Below are 8,579 nucleotides of genomic sequence, written 5' to 3'. Positions count from 1 at the left end.
AGCTTCACTTAAAACAGCCAAATTAAAAAAAAAAAAAAAAATGAATATGAATGGAGTGGTGGTGGTGGTGGCCGGAATCTGAAGAAGTGAGGTGAGGACGAGGGAGACAGAGAGGAGGAGTGAAGGCGGGGGACTTGAAAAATTTGGGAAGTGAATAGGTGAAATTACAGGGAGGAGAAGAGAGGGTGTATCCCGCTTTTTTTTTTTTAAATGGTAAGCGGTTCGGCCTTGAACCGCTTGCCAATTTAACTAATGGTAAGCGGTTCAAGGCCAAACCGCTGACCATTAGTTAAAAGGCAAGCGGTTCGCGCCAAAACCGCTTGCCATTTCACTTCCCCTTTTTTTTTATTAATTAAATGGGAAGCGGATTTTGTAAACCGCTTGCCTATAACCGGTTCCCATCTCATTTATTCTACTAGTGACAGGCGCGTGTTTGGCGCTGCAGTCGTGTTTTATTCTTTTCAAAACTCTGATTCGTTTTTTATCATATCCAGCTGATTTTCTTTATAAATAGCCTCCTAAAACCTCCGTTTTCAACCACCAACTCTCATCAAGAAATTCTTGATTACTCACTCTCTCTTTTTTCTAAACTAGCCTTCTCTCAACTACCAAATTCCGCATTCACAAGATCTAGACACACCTAGCATAGTTCGAAGTTGCCTTCGCCCTAGACGTGAAAGGTTTGATTACTGAGGGTTTGGTCCCAAATCTAGTCTAAACTTTCTTTAGATTCTTTCTTTCAATTATTTAATTTAATTCCTTTATTTTATATTTTCCTTGAAGTTACTAACGTGTGTATTTTGTTATTAGAAAGATGTACGAGGCATCCAAGTAAGTGTTTTAATTGTTTTATTGATATTTTGATATAGAAATCATGTTTAGGTTCCTATTTTGATTCCTAGTATCATGTTAGGATGTTTTTCTTAATTTGATGTTTAGTGTGACAACAATAAGTTCCTAGTATCATGTTTAGGGTAAAGAATATAATGTCAATTATGATTTTTAGGATCCTTTTTATTGTCTTTCTTAATATTCATGTTAGTATCATGTTAGGGCTATATATTTGATCTTTGATGATTAGTGACACTAGTGGAAAAAATGCCATTTGTAACAGCCTATTTGTAACGGGCAGTAGTTTGCCAGTTACAATAAACCTATTTGTAACGGGCAAACTAACTGTCCGTTACATTAAAATAGCATAGTGGTACGGAAAAGAGTATTCGTAACGGGCAAAATGATGTCCATTACAAAAATCAAATTATTCGTAACGGGCAGCGTTTTGCCCGTTACAAATAAGTTGGGATTCGTAACATGCACCAACTGCCCGATACGAATAGGTTTATTACTTAGATGTTAAAAAATCCTAAAAGCGCCTAACTACATTTTTTCACTTCACCTTTTCTAGCAGCCGTCTCATACTCTCTCTCCTCTCTCTTACCCTCTCTCTTTCTCTCTTCTCGGATTCTGCTTCTTTTAATGGATATTGTTTCTCACTTAACTTTCTCTTCCACTTCTCCTTACCTCCATTTTCTTTCTCCTTGATCCATTGATGAACCTCCCTTCAATTTCCCCTTTTCTGATTTTTGATTTGATTTGATTTATTTTTTTGTGTGTTTTTTCGATTTGATTTTGTTATTTTATTGTTTGGGGTTGATTAGGTGAGAAGGGAAGAAGGATTAAGGATTTGAGCTCGATTTTGTAGAAGAGGTTTAATTTGCGATTATCCGGCACCGATAAGGCAATTTTGTAGAAAGCCGGCATCGATAAGGCGATTATCCGCTAGATCTCTGCAAAGCGGCGGCAGCGATACTCCTCCTTGGGTTTCGCCTCTTTTCCTCTCCTCTTTTTCTTGCAGTCATGTGGATTTTTTTAAAAAATTTTTGTTTGATGAATTAGGGTTTAAGTTAGTTACAGATCTTGAATTTCGTCTTTTAATTTATCGTATTTTGGATGATTCATTTCTTGTTGGTGTTTCGATCTGTTTATGGAATTAGTTGATCGATGATTTTAATCGGTTTTGGCTGATGGATTATTTAATTTTGGTCATTATTTTGTTGTGAATTGAGGTTTAATTGTTGCGAAGAATGAAATTCTAGTTTGTTTTTCTGATTTTAATATGAATTGGTTGTTTATTCCTAAGTAGTTGATTGTTAATTTGCAAAATGTATTGAATAATTATTTAACTTGATTTATACTTGGGATTCTACAAAATGACAGTTGGTGTGCCTATGAAAACGAGCAACAAATTAGCCCAATTTACATTCTATACTCAAATAAGCAGTTTATTTTGCTAGAATAATTTGGATTATATACTCAAACAAATTTTAGGTGATGATGGTGGTTTGAAGGCCGTTTAATTTGGTCGTAGAAATCATCGGCCGCTTAACTCAATGAAGTTTCATTAGAGATCTTTGATATTCTGTTATTTTTTTACTTTTCTGAAATTCATGTTTTTGATGCTATGTATCTTTATGTGTCTATGTTATTGTGGCTTGTTTCCTTGATTTCTGTCCTGTTATCGATCTAAATTATTGACGAGTAAACTGAATATAATGGTGTGGACAGGAGTTTAGATTAGTTTTTTTAGTACTTGATTATTATAATTTTAGGGTTTTTACTTGATTTTATTTCAGGATTTGTGCAATTGATATGTTAAGTATTTTTGTATCAAGTTCTGCTTGTTAAATATTATAAAGATAGATTGCTGAATAAATGCCTGCATTTTATTGTTGCTGAATATATGCTACATTTTAATCCTATAACGTATGCTACATTTTAATCCTATAACATATGCTACATTTTAATCCTATTAAGTTTGCTGGATGTATGCTGCGTTTTAATCTTATTAAGATTGCTGAATGTATGCATCATTTTAATCTTATAGAGATTGCTGAATATATACAGTGACCCTGATCGTTTAATTTAGGTTCATGTCATTTGTTGGGTGCTGGTGTTAACGTTAGGGACGTCTGATCATTAAGGCTAGTCATACTCAAAATGTTCTTGGTAGTTTCCCCCTTTCTTCGATTTTTGATTTGACTTGATGCTTTTTATTTTTTTATTTTTTTTCAATTTTTGCGATTTTCATCTTGATACTTTATTGTTTGGAGTTGATTAGGTGAAAAGGGAAGAAAGATTAGGGAGTTGAGCTCAATTGTGTAGAAGAAATTTAATTCCATTATCGCTCAGTGTGATTCTCTTCGTTACAAGCTTCTTCGTTACAAGCTTCTTCGTTACAAGCTTCTTCGTTACAAGCTTCTCGGAGGTCTTGCTGCCAGAAGGTATATAATTTGTTAAACCTTGTTTTTGTTCATTGAATTTATGAATGAAATTACATAGCTATGAAATTTAATGGTTTTTATGTAGCTGAGCGTTGATGAGTACTATATTATAGATTTATAGTTGCTTGCTAATCTGCGAAATGAGTTGAATAAATATAAAACTTGATTTATACTTGAGACCCTACAAAATGTGCATATGAAATGGAATTTGATTATTGTGGATTTTACTGACAGTATACTGCTGTATAGAAGTATTATATTGAATTTTTTTTGGTTTGAGGAGTGTTTTTAGTATGAATTTTTTTAATGTGACTGATATTCCCATATTAATTTATATGAACTGATTTAAAGTAGTATCCTTGTAGATATCTTAAAAGCCTTTGGTTCTTATGTTTGTTACTCTAGCAAGATCTTAGTTTGATAGTTTTGGTGTGACTAAAATAATGTTTATTGGAGGGGCATGGTTCATCTCTGCTTTGCTATTTTGCAATGATTTATAAGGTTACACACTTATACTCCAAATTCTACTGTCTTGCATCAAATTGAGAGCTGACTTGGTATGGAATTAATTAGTCTTGGGCTTAGCTTCTGGTATCCCTTACTTTTTTGGACTTAAACAAATAATGCAGGTAGTTTGTGCAGCATTTGCACTCCTCACTCTCACCAAAATAGTGACAGGGCAGAAAATATGTGACCAAGAAACTGCATTTAAGTTGTTATGGTGAAATATTGTTGCTATAGCTGGCTGTTATTTCATGATAATTGGGGTCAATGTCTTCGTCCAGAACTAGTAATTAGACTTGCTTTTTTCAATGTAGGATCGTATAAATAGGCATGAATAAAATGTTGAGAAATGTGTAACAAATATTAAAGTTGGAATTAGAGATCTAAAAAGTAATTTTGTCCATTCCATTCTTTTTAATCTAGAGATTCCTAAGAGGTTGGCCTTTTTCTGTCCTGTTAGGTTGTTTGACATTATAGCTCTCTTTGAGTGACTTTGTTTAAAAGAACAATTAGCAGCTTGAAATGTGTTGTGGTTGAAATATTATGATGTTGACATGACTTGGTGCATTATTATTTATCTGCTCAATTTTCTTTTGGCATAGATTGTATACTGAAACAGGATTGCTTCAATATCTTGTTGTTACAGATGGTAAGCTTGCGCCTCTCGTTCAGCGGCCAGCTCGGAATTCAGTTGAAAAATTGGATGCCTTGCTGGTACATACATGGTCTTGCGGATGATTCCCAGGTGACTTTGTTCTGACCTGATTGTATCCTGCTTACACGTTGATACCTAATCGTTTTTTCTTATTTTTTTTTTAATTTTTTAAATATGGTTTTTTCTATGATGATGCAGCTGCGCGCTATCGTTGCTTAAATGGTTATGGTTGTTGCTGCAGTTGGAGCTGCGATTACTCCCTTCTCTTGGATGCTGCTGTTTCTCTTTATTTACTTTTTTTTTTTTTTTTTTACAATATTATTGAGATGTAAAATTGGATTTAGTGCTTGAAAATATGTAAAATTGGATTTGGTCTTTGGTAATATGTAAAGATTGGATTTGATATATGTTATTATAGTTAATTTATAGATGGTGAATGGATAAAAATAGGGGTATATGTAACTAGCACTTTTAATGTGCCTGTTACAAATACCCCTAAATTTTTTCCTTTTTTAGACAATATTTGTAACGAGCAACATAAATGCCTGTTACAAATAACTAGTTATTCGTAACGGGCATTGTAATTGTCCGTTACAAATAAAGGGTTATTTGTAACGGGCATTGTAATTGTCCGTTACAAATAAATGATTATTCGAAACGGACATTTCACCTGCCCGTTACGAATAACTACTTATTTGTAACGGGCAGTTCCCGTTACAAATAACATTTCCTATCAGTAATGACAGCATACGTAACGGCCGCCGCCAGTTACGGATAAACTGTTTTTGCCCGTTACGAATAACCTTTTTTCCACTAGTGTGACATGCTAGGGTTTGTTATTAATCTTGTTAGTATCATGCCTAGGATCTTGCTATTATTATGCTTTAACATGATTATGATTTATTATTATGATTATTATGTTGCTTGATATATTTATTGTTATTGCTTGATCACACCTTTTATGCATGTTTAAAGGGAATTTGTACTTGTAATCATGCTTGATAAGATAATTAATAATATTGTTTAGGTTTAATATGATTATAAGTTAAGTGATCGCCAAAAATAGATTTGTTTGTGCATTAATATTCAACCAACATAGATAAACAGGTTTAGGGTAAACCTATTGATTGTATGTTAGTCAAAAAGCGCACATGAATACGAGAAGAATAAAGTAGAAGCCTATTATTAGGGCAGGTTCAATCTCTTTTAGGTTGGATTTGTACCTTCATCCTCGAACTACCAGTCATGGTTCCAGACCTATTGAAGTTAACGATCTCTTGGATCATTAAGGGGTGTAACCTTCACCCCGTGAACGGTTTACAAGTTCCTAAAACTTGTTGGCGATTCTTTTGCTCTAGCTTCCTTCCCTTTGGACGCCACCATAATTAAGTGTATGATCACAGTGGGGTTCAAGTTTGGGGTAATGCTTAAAATATTCCCTACAATAGGTAATTAATTTCATTGTCTAAAAAACGAAAAAAAGGAAAAATAGGGAAGGAGATTTTAGATAGAAAAAACAGCACCACAAAATGACATGTGTCATTCATGGTGTCTATTGTAGTATTAAAAATATAATTTATGTCCCCGTGAAATTCTCGGATATATAAAGTATGATATTATAATAGTCATTCCTAGTTGGCATTGATTACTTCACAAAGTAGATAGAAGCCAAGCTAATAGCAAAGAGGTGAGGTGATCAAGAAGTTCATTTGGAAGAATATTTTAACAAGGTTTGAGTTACCGATGGCAATGGTTTTTGACCATGGGTCCCAGTTTGATTGCAAGCCAGTAAAAGACCTTTTGGTCATGTATATGGTAAAATTCGCATATGCCGCAGTATGTCATCCACAATTAAACGGCCAGGCTGAAGCAGCTAACAAGCAGATCATAACGGCACTAAAAAAGAAGATAGAGGATGCAAAAGGATTATGGGCTTATCTAATACCCAAAATACTGTGGGCAAATAGGGCAACGGTCAGAAGCAACAGGAGATAAGCCCATAATTGTTTCACCTTCTGGTGTTCTTATCCGCCATATCTTGAGCTCTCCTTTTTGGATTCCGATTAGGGGCACGAGAACAAAATGTCAACAAGGTATCAAAAGCTTGGTGATAAAAGCAGCGGAAATAACTCTTTTGTCGTCCGAGGACAGTACCAGGCTTTCTTGTCTAACTTATTGGGACCTGCATTTAACGGAAACACGTCAAATAGCAGAAAAAAGGTAATAGTAATTGATTACGATTAACAACAGCATATAAACATATATCCATGTTAGACAATAACAATGAATAAATCCAAGTTATAGTCATAATGAATAAAGAAAAGTTCAAAATATGAAGTAAGTGCCATAATTGTCAGTCCAGCATAGACCGACATAAGATAGCGGAGCATTGCCGAGAATGTACTTCATATTCGGCAGCCACACTTTAGGAAAAATTTGACTTTTTCCACTCTCGATATTAATTTTTTTTGCGTCAAAATATTCAAAAGCTCTACGCTCTTGCTCACCAAGATCTTTATCGGCAATATGTCCAAAACGGGGGTGGGGCAGAAAAATTGTTCTCCTGATAGGGAAGTCGTCAGGGACACTCATGAAAAAGAACTTATCTTGCCAACCCTTGCAACTTGAAATCTTAGGGTTGACTGCAAATTTGTGTGATGTTGTATACAGTGACCACCATCCTTCAGATTGTCCATCACGTTAAGGGATAACAGCCTTCAAAATAAATTTAGGGTTAATGGAAAATTCTTATATAGCAAAACTCAAACAAGAGCGACGACAGCACGAATGGTAGGAGGAGTAAGTTGAGCAAGGCAGACATTCCAAGCCCTAAAGACTTTGGCAATAAAAGGGTGAAGAGGAAAACGAATTCCGAACTCAAACATGCATGGCATAAATTGCGACATGGCCGTATGGCAGTCAAGGACGGTATAAGATGACGGAGGGAGCTTGAGCTCGTAACCATCCGACAACTTGTATAATCTTTTGGCTTGCCGGCAATACTGTTTTTCCTCTGCCAGTGACAACCAATTGTCACTAATCTTAGCTTCGACAACCTTGCTGTTGGCAGTAAGATTGAGAATTTGAGAGGATGTCGATAATCGGCGTCGTCCGTCTCAGAGTTATATTCCTCATCCAGGATTTCATCATGGGTAAAATAAGCCATAAGCTCAACCATTTCGGCCCTCTCCTTTCTCTTGGCGTTCTCCTCCTGATTAACCTCTTCCCCATGGTCGTCCTCATCATTTAATACAGATCTAACGGCAGATTCGTGTACAGGAGATTTAGAGACTCTTTGAGACTTATAACTGTCGGGACTCACTACCTATGCTTAGGGGTGTTAAAAAAAACCCGACCTGATTGACCCGTCCCGATTACCCAATGACTCAAAAAAACTTAACGGGTAATTTACCAAATTTTAGTAAATCTTCGGGTCGGTTACCCGACCCGCCAAAACAGCCTGGCCATGGGACGTGACATGGGCCACACTTTAGTTAGTTTGGGTACCTGACTACCCGTATAAGTTAAAAAAAAACCCTCTCAAAACCTGAATCCCACACAAGTGTCACAACTCACCAGTGGCCTAACCCACTTAATCTCTCAAATACTAGGGTTATAGTTTTCACAAACAAGAAAAATACAGCCTCTCTCTCCCCAATACAGCCTCTCTCTCCCCATCTATTGTGTCTTTGATAGTATCCATTGTTTGGAGGATATCATTTAGGCTTGATGATATTCTCTATTGATTCTATGGTATCATTTATAGGCTGAATGATTCCTCTATTTGTTGTACGATATCATCTATGAGTTGGGTTTTGTTTTTTAGGTTTGTCTCACAAAGCTATTGGTGAGACAATTTGGTGAGACAAGCCTCACGCAATAGCTTCTCAAATACAAATGATATACACCGTATCTTTTGGACAAGCAATTCTAGGTTTTATTGTGTTGAGTAATTATGTTTTGATGATTGTAAACTAATGATGAATATCTATCTAATGTGTTTGTTAAGTTGTGCGTAGAAAGAACAAGTTATGATTGGAACAGGATATAATTAAGGAACCTGAGCAATGTCAAGTATATATATAAGGAACCTGAGCAAACATGATAAGCAATAGAGAAACAAGAACAATGATGAGTGT

The 8,579-nt window shown here is 35.4% G+C and overlaps 1 long non-coding RNA gene across 4 annotated transcripts; it reads left to right on the top strand.

Annotated features, from left to right (window-relative positions):
- Positions 1-1,386: 1,386 nt before the first annotated feature.
- Positions 1,387-4,845, top strand: LOC110722152. 4 transcript variants are annotated; one of them, XR_002511551.1, is made up of 3 exons: positions 1,387-1,820; positions 2,927-3,281; positions 4,432-4,845. It is a non-coding gene; the product is annotated as an uncharacterized LOC110722152 (long non-coding RNA). The 4 variants fall into 4 exon arrangements; XR_002511552.1 differs by having other exon boundaries at positions 1,387-3,006; positions 3,119-3,281; XR_002511550.1 differs by having other exon boundaries at positions 1,387-3,281; positions 4,432-4,530; positions 4,639-4,845.
- Positions 4,846-8,579: the final 3,734 nt, after the last annotated feature.

Source organism: Chenopodium quinoa, unplaced genomic scaffold (genome assembly GCF_001683475.1).
Source record: "Chenopodium quinoa cultivar QQ74 unplaced genomic scaffold, ASM168347v1, whole genome shotgun sequence".
NCBI lineage: Eukaryota > Viridiplantae > Streptophyta > Magnoliopsida > Caryophyllales > Amaranthaceae > Chenopodium > Chenopodium quinoa.
This window is presented reverse-complemented; position numbering and strand designations above follow the sequence as displayed.